The 19,861-nt window shown below is 43.1% G+C and overlaps 51 non-coding genes across 51 annotated transcripts; all 51 read left to right on the forward strand.

The window, feature by feature from the left end:
• The first annotated feature begins 131 nt into the window (after window positions 1-131).
• LOC145871348 (5S ribosomal RNA) lies at window positions 132-250 on the forward strand. Its single transcript, XR_014386979.1, has one exon. It is a non-coding gene; the product is annotated as a 5S ribosomal RNA (ribosomal RNA).
• Window positions 251-389: 139 nt separating this feature from the next.
• Window positions 390-508, forward strand: LOC145871349 (5S ribosomal RNA). Its single transcript, XR_014386980.1, has one exon. It is a non-coding gene; the product is annotated as a 5S ribosomal RNA (ribosomal RNA).
• Window positions 509-917: 409 nt separating this feature from the next.
• LOC145868361 (5S ribosomal RNA) lies at window positions 918-1,036 on the forward strand. Its single transcript, XR_014384357.1, has one exon. It is a non-coding gene; the product is annotated as a 5S ribosomal RNA (ribosomal RNA).
• Window positions 1,037-1,175: 139 nt separating this feature from the next.
• Window positions 1,176-1,294, forward strand: LOC145871350 (5S ribosomal RNA). Its single transcript, XR_014386981.1, has one exon. It is a non-coding gene; the product is annotated as a 5S ribosomal RNA (ribosomal RNA).
• A 409-nt stretch (window positions 1,295-1,703) lies between these two features.
• On the forward strand, window positions 1,704-1,822 carry LOC145871351 (5S ribosomal RNA). Its single transcript, XR_014386982.1, has one exon. It is a non-coding gene; the product is annotated as a 5S ribosomal RNA (ribosomal RNA).
• A 139-nt stretch (window positions 1,823-1,961) lies between these two features.
• Window positions 1,962-2,080, forward strand: LOC145871352 (5S ribosomal RNA). The gene has a single exon (XR_014386983.1). It is a non-coding gene; the product is annotated as a 5S ribosomal RNA (ribosomal RNA).
• A 409-nt stretch (window positions 2,081-2,489) lies between these two features.
• Window positions 2,490-2,608, forward strand: LOC145871353 (5S ribosomal RNA). Its single transcript, XR_014386984.1, has one exon. It is a non-coding gene; the product is annotated as a 5S ribosomal RNA (ribosomal RNA).
• Window positions 2,609-2,747: 139 nt separating this feature from the next.
• Window positions 2,748-2,866, forward strand: LOC145871354 (5S ribosomal RNA). Its single transcript, XR_014386985.1, has one exon. It is a non-coding gene; the product is annotated as a 5S ribosomal RNA (ribosomal RNA).
• A 409-nt stretch (window positions 2,867-3,275) lies between these two features.
• On the forward strand, window positions 3,276-3,394 carry LOC145868363 (5S ribosomal RNA). The gene has a single exon (XR_014384359.1). It is a non-coding gene; the product is annotated as a 5S ribosomal RNA (ribosomal RNA).
• A 139-nt stretch (window positions 3,395-3,533) lies between these two features.
• LOC145871355 (5S ribosomal RNA) lies at window positions 3,534-3,652 on the forward strand. The gene has a single exon (XR_014386986.1). It is a non-coding gene; the product is annotated as a 5S ribosomal RNA (ribosomal RNA).
• A 409-nt stretch (window positions 3,653-4,061) lies between these two features.
• LOC145875526 (5S ribosomal RNA) lies at window positions 4,062-4,180 on the forward strand. The gene has a single exon (XR_014391162.1). It is a non-coding gene; the product is annotated as a 5S ribosomal RNA (ribosomal RNA).
• A 139-nt stretch (window positions 4,181-4,319) lies between these two features.
• Window positions 4,320-4,438, forward strand: LOC145871357 (5S ribosomal RNA). The gene has a single exon (XR_014386988.1). It is a non-coding gene; the product is annotated as a 5S ribosomal RNA (ribosomal RNA).
• Window positions 4,439-4,847: 409 nt separating this feature from the next.
• Window positions 4,848-4,966, forward strand: LOC145871358 (5S ribosomal RNA). The gene has a single exon (XR_014386989.1). It is a non-coding gene; the product is annotated as a 5S ribosomal RNA (ribosomal RNA).
• A 139-nt stretch (window positions 4,967-5,105) lies between these two features.
• On the forward strand, window positions 5,106-5,224 carry LOC145871359 (5S ribosomal RNA). The gene has a single exon (XR_014386990.1). It is a non-coding gene; the product is annotated as a 5S ribosomal RNA (ribosomal RNA).
• A 409-nt stretch (window positions 5,225-5,633) lies between these two features.
• Window positions 5,634-5,752, forward strand: LOC145871360 (5S ribosomal RNA). Its single transcript, XR_014386991.1, has one exon. It is a non-coding gene; the product is annotated as a 5S ribosomal RNA (ribosomal RNA).
• Window positions 5,753-5,891: 139 nt separating this feature from the next.
• Window positions 5,892-6,010, forward strand: LOC145874859 (5S ribosomal RNA). The gene has a single exon (XR_014390494.1). It is a non-coding gene; the product is annotated as a 5S ribosomal RNA (ribosomal RNA).
• Window positions 6,011-6,149: 139 nt separating this feature from the next.
• LOC145871361 (5S ribosomal RNA) lies at window positions 6,150-6,268 on the forward strand. Its single transcript, XR_014386992.1, has one exon. It is a non-coding gene; the product is annotated as a 5S ribosomal RNA (ribosomal RNA).
• A 409-nt stretch (window positions 6,269-6,677) lies between these two features.
• LOC145874860 (5S ribosomal RNA) lies at window positions 6,678-6,796 on the forward strand. Its single transcript, XR_014390495.1, has one exon. It is a non-coding gene; the product is annotated as a 5S ribosomal RNA (ribosomal RNA).
• Window positions 6,797-6,935: 139 nt separating this feature from the next.
• Window positions 6,936-7,054, forward strand: LOC145871362 (5S ribosomal RNA). The gene has a single exon (XR_014386993.1). It is a non-coding gene; the product is annotated as a 5S ribosomal RNA (ribosomal RNA).
• Window positions 7,055-7,463: 409 nt separating this feature from the next.
• LOC145871363 (5S ribosomal RNA) lies at window positions 7,464-7,582 on the forward strand. Its single transcript, XR_014386994.1, has one exon. It is a non-coding gene; the product is annotated as a 5S ribosomal RNA (ribosomal RNA).
• Window positions 7,583-7,721: 139 nt separating this feature from the next.
• On the forward strand, window positions 7,722-7,840 carry LOC145871364 (5S ribosomal RNA). The gene has a single exon (XR_014386995.1). It is a non-coding gene; the product is annotated as a 5S ribosomal RNA (ribosomal RNA).
• Window positions 7,841-8,249: 409 nt separating this feature from the next.
• LOC145871365 (5S ribosomal RNA) lies at window positions 8,250-8,368 on the forward strand. The gene has a single exon (XR_014386996.1). It is a non-coding gene; the product is annotated as a 5S ribosomal RNA (ribosomal RNA).
• Window positions 8,369-8,507: 139 nt separating this feature from the next.
• LOC145871366 (5S ribosomal RNA) lies at window positions 8,508-8,626 on the forward strand. Its single transcript, XR_014386997.1, has one exon. It is a non-coding gene; the product is annotated as a 5S ribosomal RNA (ribosomal RNA).
• Window positions 8,627-9,035: 409 nt separating this feature from the next.
• LOC145874861 (5S ribosomal RNA) lies at window positions 9,036-9,154 on the forward strand. The gene has a single exon (XR_014390496.1). It is a non-coding gene; the product is annotated as a 5S ribosomal RNA (ribosomal RNA).
• A 139-nt stretch (window positions 9,155-9,293) lies between these two features.
• On the forward strand, window positions 9,294-9,412 carry LOC145871368 (5S ribosomal RNA). Its single transcript, XR_014386999.1, has one exon. It is a non-coding gene; the product is annotated as a 5S ribosomal RNA (ribosomal RNA).
• A 409-nt stretch (window positions 9,413-9,821) lies between these two features.
• On the forward strand, window positions 9,822-9,940 carry LOC145871369 (5S ribosomal RNA). The gene has a single exon (XR_014387000.1). It is a non-coding gene; the product is annotated as a 5S ribosomal RNA (ribosomal RNA).
• A 139-nt stretch (window positions 9,941-10,079) lies between these two features.
• LOC145871370 (5S ribosomal RNA) lies at window positions 10,080-10,198 on the forward strand. Its single transcript, XR_014387001.1, has one exon. It is a non-coding gene; the product is annotated as a 5S ribosomal RNA (ribosomal RNA).
• A 409-nt stretch (window positions 10,199-10,607) lies between these two features.
• Window positions 10,608-10,726, forward strand: LOC145874862 (5S ribosomal RNA). The gene has a single exon (XR_014390497.1). It is a non-coding gene; the product is annotated as a 5S ribosomal RNA (ribosomal RNA).
• A 139-nt stretch (window positions 10,727-10,865) lies between these two features.
• Window positions 10,866-10,984, forward strand: LOC145871371 (5S ribosomal RNA). The gene has a single exon (XR_014387002.1). It is a non-coding gene; the product is annotated as a 5S ribosomal RNA (ribosomal RNA).
• Window positions 10,985-11,393: 409 nt separating this feature from the next.
• LOC145871372 (5S ribosomal RNA) lies at window positions 11,394-11,512 on the forward strand. The gene has a single exon (XR_014387003.1). It is a non-coding gene; the product is annotated as a 5S ribosomal RNA (ribosomal RNA).
• Window positions 11,513-11,651: 139 nt separating this feature from the next.
• LOC145871373 (5S ribosomal RNA) lies at window positions 11,652-11,770 on the forward strand. The gene has a single exon (XR_014387004.1). It is a non-coding gene; the product is annotated as a 5S ribosomal RNA (ribosomal RNA).
• A 409-nt stretch (window positions 11,771-12,179) lies between these two features.
• Window positions 12,180-12,298, forward strand: LOC145871374 (5S ribosomal RNA). Its single transcript, XR_014387005.1, has one exon. It is a non-coding gene; the product is annotated as a 5S ribosomal RNA (ribosomal RNA).
• Window positions 12,299-12,437: 139 nt separating this feature from the next.
• Window positions 12,438-12,556, forward strand: LOC145871375 (5S ribosomal RNA). The gene has a single exon (XR_014387006.1). It is a non-coding gene; the product is annotated as a 5S ribosomal RNA (ribosomal RNA).
• Window positions 12,557-12,965: 409 nt separating this feature from the next.
• LOC145874864 (5S ribosomal RNA) lies at window positions 12,966-13,084 on the forward strand. The gene has a single exon (XR_014390499.1). It is a non-coding gene; the product is annotated as a 5S ribosomal RNA (ribosomal RNA).
• Window positions 13,085-13,223: 139 nt separating this feature from the next.
• LOC145871376 (5S ribosomal RNA) lies at window positions 13,224-13,342 on the forward strand. Its single transcript, XR_014387007.1, has one exon. It is a non-coding gene; the product is annotated as a 5S ribosomal RNA (ribosomal RNA).
• Window positions 13,343-13,751: 409 nt separating this feature from the next.
• Window positions 13,752-13,870, forward strand: LOC145871377 (5S ribosomal RNA). The gene has a single exon (XR_014387008.1). It is a non-coding gene; the product is annotated as a 5S ribosomal RNA (ribosomal RNA).
• Window positions 13,871-14,009: 139 nt separating this feature from the next.
• On the forward strand, window positions 14,010-14,128 carry LOC145871379 (5S ribosomal RNA). The gene has a single exon (XR_014387010.1). It is a non-coding gene; the product is annotated as a 5S ribosomal RNA (ribosomal RNA).
• Window positions 14,129-14,537: 409 nt separating this feature from the next.
• LOC145874865 (5S ribosomal RNA) lies at window positions 14,538-14,656 on the forward strand. The gene has a single exon (XR_014390500.1). It is a non-coding gene; the product is annotated as a 5S ribosomal RNA (ribosomal RNA).
• Window positions 14,657-14,795: 139 nt separating this feature from the next.
• On the forward strand, window positions 14,796-14,914 carry LOC145871380 (5S ribosomal RNA). The gene has a single exon (XR_014387011.1). It is a non-coding gene; the product is annotated as a 5S ribosomal RNA (ribosomal RNA).
• Window positions 14,915-15,323: 409 nt separating this feature from the next.
• Window positions 15,324-15,442, forward strand: LOC145871381 (5S ribosomal RNA). The gene has a single exon (XR_014387012.1). It is a non-coding gene; the product is annotated as a 5S ribosomal RNA (ribosomal RNA).
• Window positions 15,443-15,581: 139 nt separating this feature from the next.
• Window positions 15,582-15,700, forward strand: LOC145871382 (5S ribosomal RNA). The gene has a single exon (XR_014387013.1). It is a non-coding gene; the product is annotated as a 5S ribosomal RNA (ribosomal RNA).
• A 409-nt stretch (window positions 15,701-16,109) lies between these two features.
• Window positions 16,110-16,228, forward strand: LOC145871383 (5S ribosomal RNA). Its single transcript, XR_014387014.1, has one exon. It is a non-coding gene; the product is annotated as a 5S ribosomal RNA (ribosomal RNA).
• A 139-nt stretch (window positions 16,229-16,367) lies between these two features.
• LOC145871385 (5S ribosomal RNA) lies at window positions 16,368-16,486 on the forward strand. Its single transcript, XR_014387016.1, has one exon. It is a non-coding gene; the product is annotated as a 5S ribosomal RNA (ribosomal RNA).
• Window positions 16,487-16,895: 409 nt separating this feature from the next.
• Window positions 16,896-17,014, forward strand: LOC145874866 (5S ribosomal RNA). Its single transcript, XR_014390501.1, has one exon. It is a non-coding gene; the product is annotated as a 5S ribosomal RNA (ribosomal RNA).
• A 139-nt stretch (window positions 17,015-17,153) lies between these two features.
• Window positions 17,154-17,272, forward strand: LOC145871386 (5S ribosomal RNA). The gene has a single exon (XR_014387017.1). It is a non-coding gene; the product is annotated as a 5S ribosomal RNA (ribosomal RNA).
• A 409-nt stretch (window positions 17,273-17,681) lies between these two features.
• Window positions 17,682-17,800, forward strand: LOC145871387 (5S ribosomal RNA). Its single transcript, XR_014387018.1, has one exon. It is a non-coding gene; the product is annotated as a 5S ribosomal RNA (ribosomal RNA).
• A 139-nt stretch (window positions 17,801-17,939) lies between these two features.
• On the forward strand, window positions 17,940-18,058 carry LOC145871388 (5S ribosomal RNA). Its single transcript, XR_014387019.1, has one exon. It is a non-coding gene; the product is annotated as a 5S ribosomal RNA (ribosomal RNA).
• A 409-nt stretch (window positions 18,059-18,467) lies between these two features.
• Window positions 18,468-18,586, forward strand: LOC145871389 (5S ribosomal RNA). Its single transcript, XR_014387020.1, has one exon. It is a non-coding gene; the product is annotated as a 5S ribosomal RNA (ribosomal RNA).
• A 139-nt stretch (window positions 18,587-18,725) lies between these two features.
• On the forward strand, window positions 18,726-18,844 carry LOC145871391 (5S ribosomal RNA). Its single transcript, XR_014387022.1, has one exon. It is a non-coding gene; the product is annotated as a 5S ribosomal RNA (ribosomal RNA).
• Window positions 18,845-19,253: 409 nt separating this feature from the next.
• On the forward strand, window positions 19,254-19,372 carry LOC145871392 (5S ribosomal RNA). The gene has a single exon (XR_014387023.1). It is a non-coding gene; the product is annotated as a 5S ribosomal RNA (ribosomal RNA).
• Window positions 19,373-19,511: 139 nt separating this feature from the next.
• LOC145871393 (5S ribosomal RNA) lies at window positions 19,512-19,630 on the forward strand. Its single transcript, XR_014387024.1, has one exon. It is a non-coding gene; the product is annotated as a 5S ribosomal RNA (ribosomal RNA).
• Window positions 19,631-19,861: the final 231 nt, after the last annotated feature.

Below are 19,861 nucleotides of genomic sequence, written 5' to 3' on the forward strand. Positions count from 1 at the left end.
AACAGTGTTTGTAATTTCTTCTACTTTTTCAGTGACACAAAGTTCAAGCTGCTTATCTAATTGGTGAAAATGCAATGTCTGTTTATCACACTCACTTTGACTATATATGTTGTAGCAAGAGATTGTTTCTCGCTTACGGCCATACCAGCCTGGGTACGCCCGATCTCGTCTGATCTCGGAAGCTAAGCAGGGTCGGGCCTGGTTAGTACTTGGATGGGAGACCGCCTGGGAATACCAGGTGCTGTAAGCATTTTGTCCACGAGGGTGTGCTCTTGCACTATTTCATCAGCAACACTGCCTTGTATTAAGCATTTAATGATGAATTGACTAAATGTCTGTTTTATCAGACTCACTTTGACTATATATGTTGTAGCAAGAGATTGTTTCTCGCTTACGGCCATACCAGCCTGGGTACGCCCGATCTCGTCTGATCTCGGAAGCTAAGCAGGGTCGGGCCTGGTTAGTACTTGGATGGGAGACCGCCTGGGAATACCAGGTGCTGTAAGCATTTTGTCCACGAGGGTGTGCCCCTGCACTATTTCATCAGCAACACTGCCTTGTAGTAAGCATTTAATGATGAATTGACTAAATGCAGCTTCCTGCCTTTTTAATAGGATCAAATTTCCTTGTGTTTTCAATTAGCATCTGCCTTGTATTTATAAGACAAACAAGAATATTGTTGCTGAATGCAGCTTGTGTGTGCTTTGTGCTCCTTTGCCCTGTTCAAATGATGAAAGGAAATAAAGTTTGTATTTTATCCAACTACCTGTGGTAAAAAGTGATGGGAACAGTGTTTGTAATTTCTTCTACTTTTTCAGTGACACAAAGTTCAAGCTGCTTATCTAATTGGTGAAAATGCAATGTCTGTTTATCACACTCACTTTGACTATATATGTTGTAGCAAGAGATTGTTTCTCGCTTACGGCCATACCAGCCTGGGTACGCCCGATCTCGTCTGATCTCGGAAGCTAAGCAGGGTCGGGCCTGGTTAGTACTTGGATGGGAGACCGCCTGGGAATACCAGGTGCTGTAACCATTTTGTCCACGAGGGTGTGCTCTTGCACTATTTCATCAGCAACACTGCCTTGTATTAAGCATTTAATGATGAATTGACTAAATGTCTGTTTTATCAGACTCACTTTGACTATATATGTTGTAGCAAGAGATTGTTTCTCGCTTACGGCCATACCAGCCTGGGTACGCCCGATCTCGTCTGATCTCGGAAGCTAAGCAGGGTCGGGCCTGGTTAGTACTTGGATGGGAGACCGCCTGGGAATACCAGGTGCTGTAAGCATTTTGTCCACGAGGGTGTGCCCCTGCACTATTTCATCAGCAACACTGCCTTGTAGTAAGCATTTAATGATGAATTGACTAAATGCAGCTTCCTGCCTTTTTAATAGGATCAAATTTCCTTGTGTTTTCAATTAGCATCTGCCTTGTATTTATAAGACAAACAAGAATATTGTTGCTGAATGCAGCTTGTGTGTGCTTTGTGCTCCTTTGCCCTGTTCAAATGATGAAAGGAAATAAAGTTTGTATTTTATCCAACTACCTGTGCTAAAAAGTGATGGGAACAGTGTTTGTAATTTCTTCTACTTTTTCAGTGACACAAAGTTCAAGCTGCTTATCTAATTGGTGAAAATGCAATGTCTGTTTATCACACTCACTTTGACTATATATGTTGTAGCAAGAGATTGTTTCTCGCTTACGGCCATACCAGCCTGGGTACGCCCGATCTCGTCTGATCTCGGAAGCTAAGCAGGGTCGGGCCTGGTTAGTACTTGGATGGGAGACCGCCTGGGAATACCAGGTGCTGTAAGCATTTTGTCCACGAGGGTGTGCTCTTGCACTATTTCATCAGCAACACTGCCTTGTATTAAGCATTTAATGATGAATTGACTAAATGTCTGTTTTATCAGACTCACTTTGACTATATATGTTGTAGCAAGAGATTGTTTCTCGCTTACGGCCATACCAGCCTGGGTACGCCCGATCTCGTCTGATCTCGGAAGCTAAGCAGGGTCGGGCCTGGTTAGTACTTGGATGGGAGACCGCCTGGGAATACCAGGTGCTGTAAGCATTTTGTCCACGAGGGTGTGCCCCTGCACTATTTCATCAGCAACACTGCCTTGTAGTAAGCATTTAATGATGAATTGACTAAATGCAGCTTCCTGCCTTTTTAATAGGATCAAATTTCCTTGTGTTTTCAATTAGCATCTGCCTTGTATTTATAAGACAAACAAGAATATTGTTGCTGAATGCAGCTTGTGTGTGCTTTGTGCTCCTTTGCCCTGTTCAAATGATGAAAGGAAATAAAGTTTGTATTTTATCCAACTACCTGTGGTAAAAAGTGATGGGAACAGTGTTTGTAATTTCTTCTACTTTTTCAGTGACACAAAGTTCAAGCTGCTTATCTAATTGGTGAAAATGCAATGTCTGTTTATCACACTCACTTTGACTATATATGTTGTAGCAAGAGATTGTTTCTCGCTTACGGCCATACCAGCCTGGGTACGCCCGATCTCGTCTGATCTCGGAAGCTAAGCAGGGTCGGGCCTGGTTAGTACTTGGATGGGAGACCGCCTGGGAATACCAGGTGCTGTAAGCATTTTGTCCACGAGGGTGTGCTCTTGCACTATTTCATCAGCAACACTGCCTTGTATTAAGCATTTAATGATGAATTGACTAAATGTCTGTTTTATCAGACTCACTTTGACTATATATGTTGTAGCAAGAGATTGTTTCTCGCTTACGGCCATACCAGCCTGGGTACGCCCGATCTCGTCTGATCTCGGAAGCTAAGCAGGGTCGGGCCTGGTTAGTACTTGGATGGGAGACCGCCTGGGAATACCAGGTGCTGTAAGCATTTTGTCCACGAGGGTGTGCCCCTGCACTATTTCATCAGCAACACTGCCTTGTAGTAAGCATTTAATGATGAATTGACTAAATGCAGCTTCCTGCCTTTTTAATAGGATCAAATTTCCTTGTGTTTTCAATTAGCATCTGCCTTGTATTTATAAGACAAACAAGAATATTGTTGCTGAATGCAGCTTGTGTGTGCTTTGTGCTCCTTTGCCCTGTTCAAATGATGAAAGGAAATAAAGTTTGTATTTTATCCAACTACCTGTGGTAAAAAGTGATGGGAACAGTGTTTGTAATTTCTTCTACTTTTTCAGTGACACAAAGTTCAAGCTGCTTATCTAATTGGTGAAAATGCAATGTCTGTTTATCACACTCACTTTGACTATATATGTTGTAGCAAGAGATTGTTTCTCGCTTACGGCCATACCAGCCTGGGTACGCCCGATCTCGTCTGATCTCGGAAGCTAAGCAGGGTCGGGCCTGGTTAGTACTTGGATGGGAGACCGCCTGGGAATACCAGGTGCTGTAACCATTTTGTCCACGAGGGTGTGCTCTTGCACTATTTCATCAGCAACACTGCCTTGTATTAAGCATTTAATGATGAATTGACTAAATGTCTGTTTTATCAGACTCACTTTGACTATATATGTTGTAGCAAGAGATTGTTTCTCGCTTACGGCCATACCAGCCTGGGTACGCCCGATCTCGTCTGATCTCGGAAGCTAAGCAGGGTCGGGCCTGGTTAGTACTTGGATGGGAGACCGCCTGGGAATACCAGGTGCTGTAAGCATTTTGTCCACGAGGGTGTGCCCCTGCACTATTTCATCAGCAACACTGCCTTGTAGTAAGCATTTAATGATGAATTGACTAAATGCAGCTTCCTGCCTTTTTAATAGGATCAAATTTCCTTGTGTTTTCAATTAGCATCTGCCTTGTATTTATAAGACAAACAAGAATATTGTTGCTGAATGCAGCTTGTGTGTGCTTTGTGCTCCTTTGCCCTGTTCAAATGATGAAAGGAAATAAAGTTTGTATTTTATCCAACTACCTGTGCTAAAAAGTGATGGGAACAGTGTTTGTAATTTCTTCTACTTTTTCAGTGACACAAAGTTCAAGCTGCTTATCTAATTGGTGAAAATGCAATGTCTGTTTATCACACTCACTTTGACTATATATGTTGTAGCAAGAGATTGTTTCTCGCTTACGGCCATACCAGCCTGGGTACGCCTGATCTCGTCTGATCTCGGAAGCTAAGCAGGGTCGGGCCTGGTTAGTACTTGGATGGGAGACCGCCTGGGAATACCAGGTGCTGTAAGCATTTTGTCCACGAGGGTGTGCTCTTGCACTATTTCATCAGCAACACTGCCTTGTATTAAGCATTTAATGATGAATTGACTAAATGTCTGTTTTATCAGACTCACTTTGACTATATATGTTGTAGCAAGAGATTGTTTCTCGCTTACGGCCATACCAGCCTGGGTACGCCCGATCTCGTCTGATCTCGGAAGCTAAGCAGGGTCGGGCCTGGTTAGTACTTGGATGGGAGACCGCCTGGGAATACCAGGTGCTGTAAGCATTTTGTCCACGAGGGTGTGCCCCTGCACTATTTCATCAGCAACACTGCCTTGTAGTAAGCATTTAATGATGAATTGACTAAATGCAGCTTCCTGCCTTTTTAATAGGATCAAATTTCCTTGTGTTTTCAATTAGCATCTGCCTTGTATTTATAAGACAAACAAGAATATTGTTGCTGAATGCAGCTTGTGTGTGCTTTGTGCTCCTTTGCCCTGTTCAAATGATGAAAGGAAATAAAGTTTGTATTTTATCCAACTACCTGTGGTAAAAAGTGATGGGAACAGTGTTTGTAATTTCTTCTACTTTTTCAGTGACACAAAGTTCAAGCTGCTTATCTAATTGGTGAAAATGCAATGTCTGTTTATCACACTCACTTTGACTATATATGTTGTAGCAAGAGATTGTTTCTCGCTTACGGCCATACCAGCCTGGGTACGCCCGATCTCGTCTGATCTCGGAAGCTAAGCAGGGTCGGGCCTGGTTAGTACTTGGATGGGAGACCGCCTGGGAATACCAGGTGCTGTAAGCATTTTGTCCACGAGGGTGTGCTCTTGCACTATTTCATCAGCAACACTGCCTTGTATTAAGCATTTAATGATGAATTGACTAAATGTCTGTTTTATCAGACTCACTTTGACTATATATGTTGTAGCAAGAGATTGTTTCTCGCTTACGGCCATACCAGCCTGGGTACGCCCGATCTCGTCTGATCTCGGAAGCTAAGCAGGGTCGGGCCTGGTTAGTACTTGGATGGGAGACCGCCTGGGAATACCAGGTGCTGTAAGCATTTTGTCCACGAGGGTGTGCCCCTGCACTATTTCATCAGCAACACTGCCTTGTAGTAAGCATTTAATGATGAATTGACTAAATGCAGCTTCCTGCCTTTTTAATAGGATCAAATTTCCTTGTGTTTTCAATTAGCATCTGCCTTGTATTTATAAGACAAACAAGAATATTGTTGCTGAATGCAGCTTGTGTGTGCTTTGTGCTCCTTTGCCCTGTTCAAATGATGAAAGGAAATAAAGTTTGTATTTTATCCAACTACCTGTGCTAAAAAGTGATGGGAACAGTGTTTGTAATTTCTTCTACTTTTTCAGTGACACAAAGTTCAAGCTGCTTATCTAATTGGTGAAAATGCAATGTCTGTTTATCACACTCACTTTGACTATATATGTTGTAGCAAGAGATTGTTTCTCGCTTACGGCCATACCAGCCTGGGTACGCCCGATCTCGTCTGATCTCGGAAGCTAAGCAGGGTCGGGCCTGGTTAGTACTTGGATGGGAGACCGCCTGGGAATACCAGGTGCTGTAAGCATTTTGTCCACGAGGGTGTGCTCTTGCACTATTTCATCAGCAACACTGCCTTGTATTAAGCATTTAATGATGAATTGACTAAATGTCTGTTTTATCAGACTCACTTTGACTATATATGTTGTAGCAAGAGATTGTTTCTCGCTTACGGCCATACCAGCCTGGGTACCCCCGATCTCGTCTGATCTCGGAAGCTAAGCAGGGTCGGGCCTGGTTAGTACTTGGATGGGAGACCGCCTGGGAATACCAGGTGCTGTAAGCATTTTGTCCACGAGGGTGTGCTCTTGCACTATTTCATCAGCAACACTGCCTTGTATTAAGCATTTAATGATGAATTGACTAAATGTCTGTTTTATCAGACTCACTTTGACTATATATGTTGTAGCAAGAGATTGTTTCTCGCTTACGGCCATACCAGCCTGGGTACGCCCGATCTCGTCTGATCTCGGAAGCTAAGCAGGGTCGGGCCTGGTTAGTACTTGGATGGGAGACCGCCTGGGAATACCAGGTGCTGTAAGCACTTTGTCCACGAGGGTGTGCCCCTGCACTATTTCATCAGCAACACTGCCTTGTAGTAAGCATTTAATGATGAATTGACTAAATGCAGCTTCCTGCCTTTTTAATAGGATCAAATTTCCTTGTGTTTTCAATTAGCATCTGCCTTGTATTTATAAGACAAACAAGAATATTGTTGCTGAATGCAGCTTGTGTGTGCTTTGTGCTCCTTTGCCCTGTTCAAATGATGAAAGGAAATAAAGTTTGTATTTTATCCAACTACCTGTGCTAAAAAGTGATGGGAACAGTGTTTGTAATTTCTTCTACTTTTTCAGTGACACAAAGTTCAAGCTGCTTATCTAATTGGTGAAAATGCAATGTCTGTTTATCACACTCACTTTGACTATATATGTTGTAGCAAGAGATTGTTTCTCGCTTACGGCCATACCAGCCTGGGTACCCCCGATCTCGTCTGATCTCGGAAGCTAAGCAGGGTCGGGCCTGGTTAGTACTTGGATGGGAGACCGCCTGGGAATACCAGGTGCTGTAAGCATTTTGTCCACGAGGGTGTGCTCTTGCACTATTTCATCAGCAACACTGCCTTGTATTAAGCATTTAATGATGAATTGACTAAATGTCTGTTTTATCAGACTCACTTTGACTATATATGTTGTAGCAAGAGATTGTTTCTCGCTTACGGCCATACCAGCCTGGGTACGCCCGATCTCGTCTGATCTCGGAAGCTAAGCAGGGTCGGGCCTGGTTAGTACTTGGATGGGAGACCGCCTGGGAATACCAGGTGCTGTAAGCATTTTGTCCACGAGGGTGTGCCCCTGCACTATTTCATCAGCAACACTGCCTTGTAGTAAGCATTTAATGATGAATTGACTAAATGCAGCTTCCTGCCTTTTTAATAGGATCAAATTTCCTTGTGTTTTCAATTAGCATCTGCCTTGTATTTATAAGACAAACAAGAATATTGTTGCTGAATGCAGCTTGTGTGTGCTTTGTGCTCCTTTGCCCTGTTCAAATGATGAAAGGAAATAAAGTTTGTATTTTATCCAACTACCTGTGCTAAAAAGTGATGGGAACAGTGTTTGTAATTTCTTCTACTTTTTCAGTGACACAAAGTTCAAGCTGCTTATCTAATTGGTGAAAATGCAATGTCTGTTTATCACCCTCACTTTGACTATATATGTTGTAGCAAGAGATTGTTTCTCGCTTACGGCCATACCAGCCTGGGTACGCCCGATCTCGTCTGATCTCGGAAGCTAAGCAGGGTCGGGCCTGGTTAGTACTTGGATGGGAGACCGCCTGGGAATACCAGGTGCTGTAAGCATTTTGTCCACGAGGGTGTGCTCTTGCACTATTTCATCAGCAACACTGCCTTGTATTAAGCATTTAATGATGAATTGACTAAATGTCTGTTTTATCAGACTCACTTTGACTATATATGTTGTAGCAAGAGATTGTTACTCGCTTACGGCCATACCAGCCTGGGTACGCCCGATCTCGTCTGATCTCGGAAGCTAAGCAGGGTCGGGCCTGGTTAGTACTTGGATGGGAGACCGCCTGGGAATACCAGGTGCTGTAAGCATTTTGTCCACGAGGGTGTGCCCCTGCACTATTTCATCAGCAACACTGCCTTGTAGTAAGCATTTAATGATGAATTGACTAAATGCAGCTTCCTGCCTTTTTAATAGGATCAAATTTCCTTGTGTTTTCAATTAGCATCTGCCTTGTATTTATAAGACAAACAAGAATATTGTTGCTGAATGCAGCTTGTGTGTGCTTTGTGCTCCTTTGCCCTGTTCAAATGATGAAAGGAAATAAAGTTTGTATTTTATCCAACTACCTGTGCTAAAAAGTGATGGGAACAGTGTTTGTAATTTCTTCTACTTTTTCAGTGACACAAAGTTCAAGCTGCTTATCTAATTGGTGAAAATGCAATGTCTGTTTATCACACTCACTTTGACTATATATGTTGTAGCAAGAGATTTTTTCTCGCTTACGGCCATACCAGCCTGGGTACGCCCGATCTCGTCTGATCTCGGAAGCTAAGCAGGGTCGGGCCTGGTTAGTACTTGGATGGGAGACCGCCTGGGAATACCAGGTGCTGTAAGCATTTTGTCCACGAGGGTGTGCTCTTGCACTATTTCATCAGCAACACTGCCTTGTATTAAGCATTTAATGATGAATTGACTAAATGTCTGTTTTATCAGACTCACTTTGACTATATATGTTGTAGCAAGAGATTGTTTCTCGCTTACGGCCATACCAGCCTGGGTACGCCCGATCTCGTCTGATCTCGGAAGCTAAGCAGGGTCGGGCCTGGTTAGTACTTGGATGGGAGACCGCCTGGGAATACCAGGTGCTGTAAGCACTTTGTCCACGAGGGTGTGCCCCTGCACTATTTCATCAGCAACACTGCCTTGTAGTAAGCATTTAATGATGAATTGACTAAATGCAGCTTCCTGCCTTTTTAATAGGATCAAATTTCCTTGTGTTTTCAATTAGCATCTGCCTTGTATTTATAAGACAAACAAGAATATTGTTGCTGAATGCAGCTTGTGTGTGCTTTGTGCTCCTTTGCCCTGTTCAAATGATGAAAGGAAATAAAGTTTGTATTTTATCCAACTACCTGTGCTAAAAAGTGATGGGAACAGTGTTTGTAATTTCTTCTACTTTTTCAGTGACACAAAGTTCAAGCTGCTTATCTAATTGGTGAAAATGCAATGTCTGTTTATCACACTCACTTTGACTATATATGTTGTAGCAAGAGATTGTTTCTCGCTTACGGCCATACCAGCCTGGGTACCCCCGATCTCGTCTGATCTCGGAAGCTAAGCAGGGTCGGGCCTGGTTAGTACTTGGATGGGAGACCGCCTGGGAATACCAGGTGCTGTAAGCATTTTGTCCACGAGGGTGTGCTCTTGCACTATTTCATCAGCAACACTGCCTTGTATTAAGCATTTAATGATGAATTGACTAAATGTCTGTTTTATCAGACTCACTTTGACTATATATGTTGTAGCAAGAGATTGTTTCTCGCTTACGGCCATACCAGCCTGGGTACGCCCGATCTCGTCTGATCTCGGAAGCTAAGCAGGGTCGGGCCTGGTTAGTACTTGGATGGGAGACCGCCTGGGAATACCAGGTGCTGTAAGCATTTTGTCCACGAGGGTGTGCCCCTGCACTATTTCATCAGCAACACTGCCTTGTAGTAAGCATTTAATGATGAATTGACTAAATGCAGCTTCCTGCCTTTTTAATAGGATCAAATTTCCTTGTGTTTTCAATTAGCATCTGCCTTGTATTTATAAGACAAACAAGAATATTGTTGCTGAATGCAGCTTGTGTGTGCTTTGTGCTCCTTTGCCCTGTTCAAATGATGAAAGGAAATAAAGTTTGTATTTTATCCAACTACCTGTGCTAAAAAGTGATGGGAACAGTGTTTGTAATTTCTTCTACTTTTTCAGTGACACAAAGTTCAAGCTGCTTATCTAATTGGTGAAAATGCAATGTCTGTTTATCACCCTCACTTTTACTATATATGTTGTAGCAAGAGATTGTTTCTCGCTTACGGCCATACCAGCCTGGGTACGCCCGATCTCGTCTGATCTCGGAAGCTAAGCAGGGTCGGGCCTGGTTAGTACTTGGATGGGAGACCGCCTGGGAATACCAGGTGCTGTAAGCATTTTGTCCACGAGGGTGTGCTCTTGCACTATTTCATCAGCAACACTGCCTTGTATTAAGCATTTAATGATGAATTGACTAAATGTCTGTTTTATCAGACTCACTTTGACTATATATGTTGTAGCAAGAGATTGTTTCTCGCTTACGGCCATACCAGCCTGGGTACGCCCGATCTCGTCTGATCTCGGAAGCTAAGCAGGGTCGGGCCTGGTTAGTACTTGGATGGGAGACCGCCTGGGAATACCAGGTGCTGTAAGCACTTTGTCCACGAGGGTGTGCCCCTGCACTATTTCATCAGCAACACTGCCTTGTAGTAAGCATTTAATGATGAATTGACTAAATGCAGCTTCCTGCCTTTTTAATAGGATCAAATTTCCTTGTGTTTTCAATTAGCATCTGCCTTGTATTTATAAGACAAACAAGAATATTGTTGCTGAATGCAGCTTGTGTGTGCTTTGTGCTCCTTTGCCCTGTTCAAATGATGAAAGGAAATAAAGTTTGTATTTTATCCAACTACCTGTGCTAAAAAGTGATGGGAACAGTGTTTGTAATTTCTTCTACTTTTTCAGTGACACAAAGTTCAAGCTGCTTATCTAATTGGTGAAAATGCAATGTCTGTTTATCACACTCACTTTGACTATATATGTTGTAGCAAGAGATTGTTTCTCGCTTACGGCCATACCAGCCTGGGTACCCCCGATCTCGTCTGATCTCGGAAGCTAAGCAGGGTCGGGCCTGGTTAGTACTTGGATGGGAGACCGCCTGGGAATACCAGGTGCTGTAAGCATTTTGTCCACGAGGGTGTGCTCTTGCACTATTTCATCAGCAACACTGCCTTGTATTAAGCATTTAATGATGAATTGACTAAATGTCTGTTTTATCAGACTCACTTTGACTATATATGTTGTAGCAAGAGATTGTTTCTCGCTTACGGCCATACCAGCCTGGGTACGCCCGATCTCGTCTGATCTCGGAAGCTAAGCAGGGTCGGGCCTGGTTAGTACTTGGATGGGAGACCGCCTGGGAATACCAGGTGCTGTAAGCATTTTGTCCACGAGGGTGTGCCCCTGCACTATTTCATCAGCAACACTGCCTTGTAGTAAGCATTTAATGATGAATTGACTAAATGCAGCTTCCTGCCTTTTTAATAGGATCAAATTTCCTTGTGTTTTCAATTAGCATCTGCCTTGTATTTATAAGACAAACAAGAATATTGTTGCTGAATGCAGCTTGTGTGTGCTTTGTGCTCCTTTGCCCTGTTCAAATGATGAAAGGAAATAAAGTTTGTATTTTATCCAACTACCTGTGCTAAAAAGTGATGGGAACAGTGTTTGTAATTTCTTCTACTTTTTCAGTGACACAAAGTTCAAGCTGCTTATCTAATTGGTGAAAATGCAATGTCTGTTTATCACCCTCACTTTGACTATATATGTTGTAGCAAGAGATTGTTTCTCGCTTACGGCCATACCAGCCTGGGTACGCCCGATCTCGTCTGATCTCGGAAGCTAAGCAGGGTCGGGCCTGGTTAGTACTTGGATGGGAGACCGCCTGGGAATACCAGGTGCTGTAAGCATTTTGTCCACGAGGGTGTGCTCTTGCACTATTTCATCAGCAACACTGCCTTGTATTAAGCATTTAATGATGAATTGACTAAATGTCTGTTTTATCAGACTCACTTTGACTATATATGTTGTAGCAAGAGATTGTTACTCGCTTACGGCCATACCAGCCTGGGTACGCCCGATCTCGTCTGATCTCGGAAGCTAAGCAGGGTCGGGCCTGGTTAGTACTTGGATGGGAGACCGCCTGGGAATACCAGGTGCTGTAAGCATTTTGTCCACGAGGGTGTGCCCCTGCACTATTTCATCAGCAACACTGCCTTGTAGTAAGCATTTAATGATGAATTGACTAAATGCAGCTTCCTGCCTTTTTAATAGGATCAAATTTCCTTGTGTTTTCAATTAGCATCTGCCTTGTATTTATAAGACAAACAAGAATATTGTTGCTGAATGCAGCTTGTGTGTGCTTTGTGCTCCTTTGCCCTGTTCAAATGATGAAAGGAAATAAAGTTTGTATTTTATCCAACTACCTGTGCTAAAAAGTGATGGGAACAGTGTTTGTAATTTCTTCTACTTTTTCAGTGACACAAAGTTCAAGCTGCTTATCTAATTGGTGAAAATGCAATGTCTGTTTATCACACTCACTTTGACTATATATGTTGTAGCAAGAGATTTTTTCTCGCTTACGGCCATACCAGCCTGGGTACGCCCGATCTCGTCTGATCTCGGAAGCTAAGCAGGGTCGGGCCTGGTTAGTACTTGGATGGGAGACCGCCTGGGAATACCAGGTGCTGTAAGCATTTTGTCCACGAGGGTGTGCTCTTGCACTATTTCATCAGCAACACTGCCTTGTATTAAGCATTTAATGATGAATTGACTAAATGTCTGTTTTATCAGACTCACTTTGACTATATATGTTGTAGCAAGAGATTGTTTCTCGCTTACGGCCATACCAGCCTGGGTACGCCCGATCTCGTCTGATCTCGGAAGCTAAGCAGGGTCGGGCCTGGTTAGTACTTGGATGGGAGACCGCCTGGGAATACCAGGTGCTGTAAGCACTTTGTCCACGAGGGTGTGCCCCTGCACTATTTCATCAGCAACACTGCCTTGTAGTAAGCATTTAATGATGAATTGACTAAATGCAGCTTCCTGCCTTTTTAATAGGATCAAATTTCCTTGTGTTTTCAATTAGCATCTGCCTTGTATTTATAAGACAAACAAGAATATTGTTGCTGAATGCAGCTTGTGTGTGCTTTGTGCTCCTTTGCCCTGTTCAAATGATGAAAGGAAATAAAGTTTGTATTTTATCCAACTACCTGTGCTAAAAAGTGATGGGAACAGTGTTTGTAATTTCTTCTACTTTTTCAGTGACACAAAGTTCAAGCTGCTTATCTAATTGGTGAAAATGCAATGTCTGTTTATCACACTCACTTTGACTATATATGTTGTAGCAAGAGATTGTTTCTCGCTTACGGCCATACCAGCCTGGGTACCCCCGATCTCGTCTGATCTCGGAAGCTAAGCAGGGTCGGGCCTGGTTAGTACTTGGATGGGAGACCGCCTGGGAATACCAGGTGCTGTAAGCATTTTGTCCACGAGGGTGTGCTCTTGCACTATTTCATCAGCAACACTGCCTTGTATTAAGCATTTAATGATGAATTGACTAAATGTCTGTTTTATCAGACTCACTTTGACTATATATGTTGTAGCAAGAGATTGTTTCTCGCTTACGGCCATACCAGCCTGGGTACGCCCGATCTCGTCTGATCTCGGAAGCTAAGCAGGGTCGGGCCTGGTTAGTACTTGGATGGGAGACCGCCTGGGAATACCAGGTGCTGTAAGCATTTTGTCCACGAGGGTGTGCCCCTGCACTATTTCATCAGCAACACTGCCTTGTAGTAAGCATTTAATGATGAATTGACTAAATGCAGCTTCCTGCCTTTTTAATAGGATCAAATTTCCTTGTGTTTTCAATTAGCATCTGCCTTGTATTTATAAGACAAACAAGAATATTGTTGCTGAATGCAGCTTGTGTGTGCTTTGTGCTCCTTTGCCCTGTTCAAATGATGAAAGGAAATAAAGTTTGTATTTTATCCAACTACCTGTGCTAAAAAGTGATGGGAACAGTGTTTGTAATTTCTTCTACTTTTTCAGTGACACAAAGTTCAAGCTGCTTATCTAATTGGTGAAAATGCAATGTCTGTTTATCACCCTCACTTTTACTATATATGTTGTAGCAAGAGATTGTTTCTCGCTTACGGCCATACCAGCCTGGGTACGCCCGATCTCGTCTGATCTCGGAAGCTAAGCAGGGTCGGGCCTGGTTAGTACTTGGATGGGAGACCGCCTGGGAATACCAGGTGCTGTAAGCATTTTGTCCACGAGGGTGTGCTCTTGCACTATTTCATCAGCAACACTGCCTTGTATTAAGCATTTAATGATGAATTGACTAAATGTCTGTTTTATCAGACTCACTTTGACTATATATGTTGTAGCAAGAGATTGTTTCTCGCTTACGGCCATACCAGCCTGGGTACGCCCGATCTCGTCTGATCTCGGAAGCTAAGCAGGGTCGGGCCTGGTTAGTACTTGGATGGGAGACCGCCTGGGAATACCAGGTGCTGTAAGCACTTTGTCCACGAGGGTGTGCCCCTGCACTATTTCATCAGCAACACTGCCTTGTAGTAAGCATTTAATGATGAATTGACTAAATGCAGCTTCCTGCCTTTTTAATAGGATCAAATTTCCTTGTGTTTTCAATTAGCATCTGCCTTGTATTTATAAGACAAACAAGAATATTGTTGCTGAATGCAGCTTGTGTGTGCTTTGTGCTCCTTTGCCCTGTTCAAATGATGAAAGGAAATAAAGTTTGTATTTTATCCAACTACCTGTGGTAAAAAGTGATGGGAACAGTGTTTGTAATTTCTTCTACTTTTTCAGTGACACAAAGTTCAAGCTGCTTATCTAATTGGTGAAAATGCAATGTCTGTTTATCACACTCACTTTGACTATATATGTTGTAGCAAGAGATTGTTTCTCGCTTACGGCCATACCAGCCTGGGTACCCCCGATCTCGTCTGATCTCGGAAGCTAAGCAGGGTCGGGCCTGGTTAGTACTTGGATGGGAGACCGCCTGGGAATACCAGGTGCTGTAAGCATTTTGTCCACGAGGGTGTGCTCTTGCACTATTTCATCAGCAACACTGCCTTGTATTAAGCATTTAATGATGAATTGACTAAATGTCTGTTTTATCAGACTCACTTTGACTATATATGTTGTAGCAAGAGATTGTTTCTCGCTTACGGCCATACCAGCCTGGGTACGCCCGATCTCGTCTGATCTCGGAAGCTAAGCAGGGTCGGGCCTGGTTAGTACTTGGATGGGAGACCGCCTGGGAATACCAGGTGCTGTAAGCATTTTGTCCACGAGGGTGTGCCCCTGCACTATTTCATCAGCAACACTGCCTTGTAGTAAGCATTTAATGATGAATTGACTAAATGCAGCTTCCTGCCTTTTTAATAGGATCAAATTTCCTTGTGTTTTCAATTAGCATCTGCCTTGTATTTATAAGACAAACAAGAATATTGTTGCTGAATGCAGCTTGTGTGTGCTTTGTGCTCCTTTGCCCTGTTCAAATGATGAAAGGAAATAAAGTTTGTATTTTATCCAACTACCTGTGCTAAAAAGTGATGGGAACAGTGTTTGTAATTTCTTCTACTTTTTCAGTGACACAAAGTTCAAGCTGCTTATCTAATTGGTGAAAATGCAATGTCTGTTTATCACCCTCACTTTGACTATATATGTTGTAGCAAGAGATTGTTTCTCGCTTACGGCCATACCAGCCTGGGTACGCCCGATCTCGTCTGATCTCGGAAGCTAAGCAGGGTCGGGCCTGGTTAGTACTTGGATGGGAGACCGCCTGGGAATACCAGGTGCTGTAAGCATTTTGTCCACGAGGGTGTGCTCTTGCACTATTTCATCAGCAACACTGCCTTGTATTAAGCATTTAATGATGAATTGACTAAATGTCTGTTTTATCAGACTCACTTTGACTATATATGTTGTAGCAAGAGATTGTTTCTCGCTTACGGCCATACCAGCCTGGGTACGCCCGATCTCGTCTGATCTCGGAAGCTAAGCAGGGTCGGGCCTGGTTAGTACTTGGATGGGAGACCGCCTGGGAATACCAGGTGCTGTAAGCATTTTGTCCACGAGGGTGTGCCCCTGCACTATTTCATCAGCAACACTGCCTTGTAGTAAGCATTTAATGATGAATTGACTAAATGCAGCTTCCTGCCTTTTTAATAGGATCAAATTTCCTTGTGTTTTCAATTAGCATCTGCCTTGTATTTATAAGACAAACAAGAATATTGTTGCTGAATGCAGCTTGTGTGTGCTTTGTGCTCCTTTGCCCTGTTCAAATGATGAAAGGAAATAAAGTTTGTATTTTATCCAACTACCTGTGCTAAAAAGTGATGGGAACAGTGTTTGTAATTTCTTCTACTTTTTCAGTGACACAAAGTTCAAGCTGCTTATCTAATTGGTGAAAATGCAATGTCTGTTTATCACACTCACTTTGACTATATATGTTGTAGCAAGAGATTGTTTCTCGCTTACGGCCATACCAGCCTGGGTACGCCCGATCTCGTCTGATCTCGGAAGCTAAGCAGGGTCGGGCCTGGTTAGTACTTGGATGGGAGACCGCCTGGGAATACCAGGTGCTGTAAGCATTTTGTCCACGAGGGTGTGCTCTTGCACTATTTCATCAGCAACACTGCCTTGTATTAAGCATTTAATGATGAATTGACTAAATGTCTGTTTTATCAGACTCACTTTGACTATATATGTTGTAGCAAGAGATTGTGTCTCGCTTACGGCCATACCAGCCTGGGTACGCCCGATCTCGTCTGATCTCGGAAGCTAAGCAGGGTCGGGCCTGGTTAGTACTTGGATGGGAGACCGCCTGGGAATACCAGGTGCTGTAAGCACTTTGTCCACGAGGGTGTGCCCCTGCACTATTTCATCAGCAACACTGCCTTGTAGTAAGCATTTAATGATGAATTGACTAAATGCAGCTTCCTGCCTTTTTAATAGGATCAAATTTCCTTGTGTTTTCAATTAGCATCTGCCTTGTATTTATAAGACAAACAAGAATATTGTTGCTGAATGCAGCTTGTGTGTGCTTTGTGCTCCTTTGCCCTGTTCAAATGATGAAAGGAAATAAAGTTTGTATTTTATCCAACTACCTGTGCTAAAAAGTGATGGGAACAGTGTTTGTAATTTCTTCTACTTTTTCAGTGACACAAAGTTCAAGCTGCTTATCTAATTGGTGAAAATGCAATGTCTGTTTATCACACTCACTTTGACTATATATGTTGTAGCAAGAGATTGTTTCTCGCTTACGGCCATACCAGCCTGGGTACCCCCGATCTCGTCTGATCTCGGAAGCTAAGCAGGGTCGGGCCTGGTTAGTACTTGGATGGGAGACCGCCTGGGAATACCAGGTGCTGTAAGCATTTTGTCCACGAGGGTGTGCTCTTGCACTATTTCATCAGCAACACTGCCTTGTATTAAGCATTTAATGATGAATTGACTAAATGTCTGTTTTATCAGACTCACTTTGACTATATATGTTGTAGCAAGAGATTGTTTCTCGCTTACGGCCATACCAGCCTGGGTACGCCCGATCTCGTCTGATCTCGGAAGCTAAGCAGGGTCGGGCCTGGTTAGTACTTGGATGGGAGACCGCCTGGGAATACCAGGTGCTGTAAGCATTTTGTCCACGAGGGTGTGCCCCTGCACTATTTCATCAGCAACACTGCCTTGTAGTAAGCATTTAATGATGAATTGACTAAATGCAGCTTCCTGCCTTTTTAATAGGATCAAATTTCCTTGTGTTTTCAATTAGCATCTGCCTTGTATTTATAAGACAAACAAGAATATTGTTGCTGAATGCAGCTTGTGTGTGCTTTGTGCTCCTTTGCCCTGTTCAAATGATGAAAGGAAATAAAGTTTGTATTTTATCCAACTACCTGTGCTAAAAAGTGATGGGAACAGTGTTTGTAATTTCTTCTACTTTTTCAGTGACACAAAGTTCAAGCTGCTTATCTAATTGGTGAAAATGCAATGTCTGTTTATCACCCTCACTTTTACTATATATGTTGTAGCAAGAGATTGTTTCTCGCTTACGGCCATACCAGCCTGGGTACGCCCGATCTCGTCTGATCTCGGAAGCTAAGCAGGGTCGGGCCTGGTTAGTACTTGGATGGGAGACCGCCTGGGAATACCAGGTGCTGTAAGCATTTTGTCCACGAGGGTGTGCTCTTGCACTATTTCATCAGCAACACTGCCTTGTATTAAGCATTTAATGATGAATTGACTAAATGTCTGTTTTATCAGACTCACTTTGACTATATATGTTGTAGCAAGAGATTGTTTCTCGCTTACGGCCATACCAGCCTGGGTACGCCCGATCTCGTCTGATCTCGGAAGCTAAGCAGGGTCGGGCCTGGTTAGTACTTGGATGGGAGACCGCCTGGGAATACCAGGTGCTGTAAGCATTTTGTCCACGAGGGTGTGCCCCTGCACTATTTCATCAGCAACACTGCCTTGTAGTAAGCATTTAATGATGAATTGACTAAATGCAGCTTCCTGCCTTTTTAATAGGATCAAATTTCCTTGTGTTTTCAATTAGCATCTGCCTTGTATTTATAAGACAAACAAGAATATTGTTGCTGAATGCAGCTTGTGTGTGCTTTGTGCTCCTTTGCCCTGTTCAAATGATGAAAGGAAATAAAGTTTGTATTTTATCCAACTACCTGTGCTAAAAAGTGATGGGAACAGTGTTTGTAATTTCTTCTACTTTTTCAGTGACACAAAGTTCAAGCTGCTTATCTAATTGGTGAAAATGCAATGTCTGTTTATCACACTCACTTTGACTATATATGTTGTAGCAAGAGATTGTTTCTCGCTTACGGCCATACCAGCCTGGGTACGCCCGATCTCGTCTGATCTCGGAAGCTAAGCAGGGTCGGGCCTGGTTAGTACTTGGATGGGAGACCGCCTGGGAATACCAGGTGCTGTAAGCATTTTGTCCACGAGGGTGTGCTCTTGCACTATTTCATCAGCAACACTGCCTTGTATTAAGCATTTAATGATGAATTGACTAAATGTCTGTTTTATCAGACTCACTTTGACTATATATGTTGTAGCAAGAGATTGTTTCTCGCTTACGGCCATACCAGCCTGGGTACGCCCGATCTCGTCTGATCTCGGAAGCTAAGCAGGGTCGGGCCTGGTTAGTACTTGGATGGGAGACCGCCTGGGAATACCAGGTGCTGTAAGCATTTTGTCCACGAGGGTGTGCCCCTGCACTATTTCATCAGCAACACTGCCTTGTAGTAAGCATTTAATGATGAATTGACTAAATGCAGCTTCCTGCCTTTTTAATAGGATCAAATTTCCTTGTGTTTTCAATTAGCATCTGCCTTGTATTTATAAGACAAACAAGAATATTGTTGCTGAATGCAGCTTGTGTGTGCTTTGTGCTCCTTTGCCCTGTTCAAATGATGAAAGGAAATAAAGTTTGTATTTTATCCAACTACCTGTGCTAAAAAGTGATGGGAACAGTGTTTGTAATTTCTTCTACTTTTTCAGTGACACAAAGTTCAAGCTGCTTATCTAATTGGTGAAAATGCAATGTCTGTTTATCACACTCACTTTGACTATATATGTTGTAGCAAGAGATTGTTTCTCGCTTACGGCCATACCAGCCTGGGTACGCCCGATCTCGTCTGATCTCGGAAGCTAAGCAGGGTCGGGCCTGGTTAGTACTTGGATGGGAGACCGCCTGGGAATACCAGGTGCTGTAAGCATTTTGTCCACGAGGGTGTGCTCTTGCACTATTTCATCAGCAACACTGCCTTGTATTAAGCATTTAATGATGAATTGACTAAATGTCTGTTTTATCAGACTCACTTTGACTATATATGTTGTAGCAAGAGATTGTTTCTCGCTTACGGCCATACCAGCCTGGGTACGCCCGATCTCGTCTGATCTCGGAAGCTAAGCAGGGTCGGGCCTGGTTAGTACTTGGATGGGAGACCGCCTGGGAATACCAGGTGCTGTAAGCACTTTGTCCACGAGGGTGTGCCCCTGCACTATTTCATCAGCAACACTGCCTTGTAGTAAGCATTTAATGATGAATTGACTAAATGCAGCTTCCTGCCTTTTTAATAGGATCAAATTTCCTTGTGTTTTCAATTAGCATCTGCCTTGTATTTATAAGACAAACAAGAATATTGTTGCTGAATGCAGCTTGTGTGTGCTTTGTGCTCCTTTGCCCTGTTCAAATGATGAAAGGA

Source organism: Salmo salar, unplaced genomic scaffold, assembly GCF_965601325.2.
Source record: "Salmo salar unplaced genomic scaffold, fSalSal1 ptg000293l, whole genome shotgun sequence".
Lineage (NCBI taxonomy): Eukaryota > Metazoa > Chordata > Actinopteri > Salmoniformes > Salmonidae > Salmo > Salmo salar.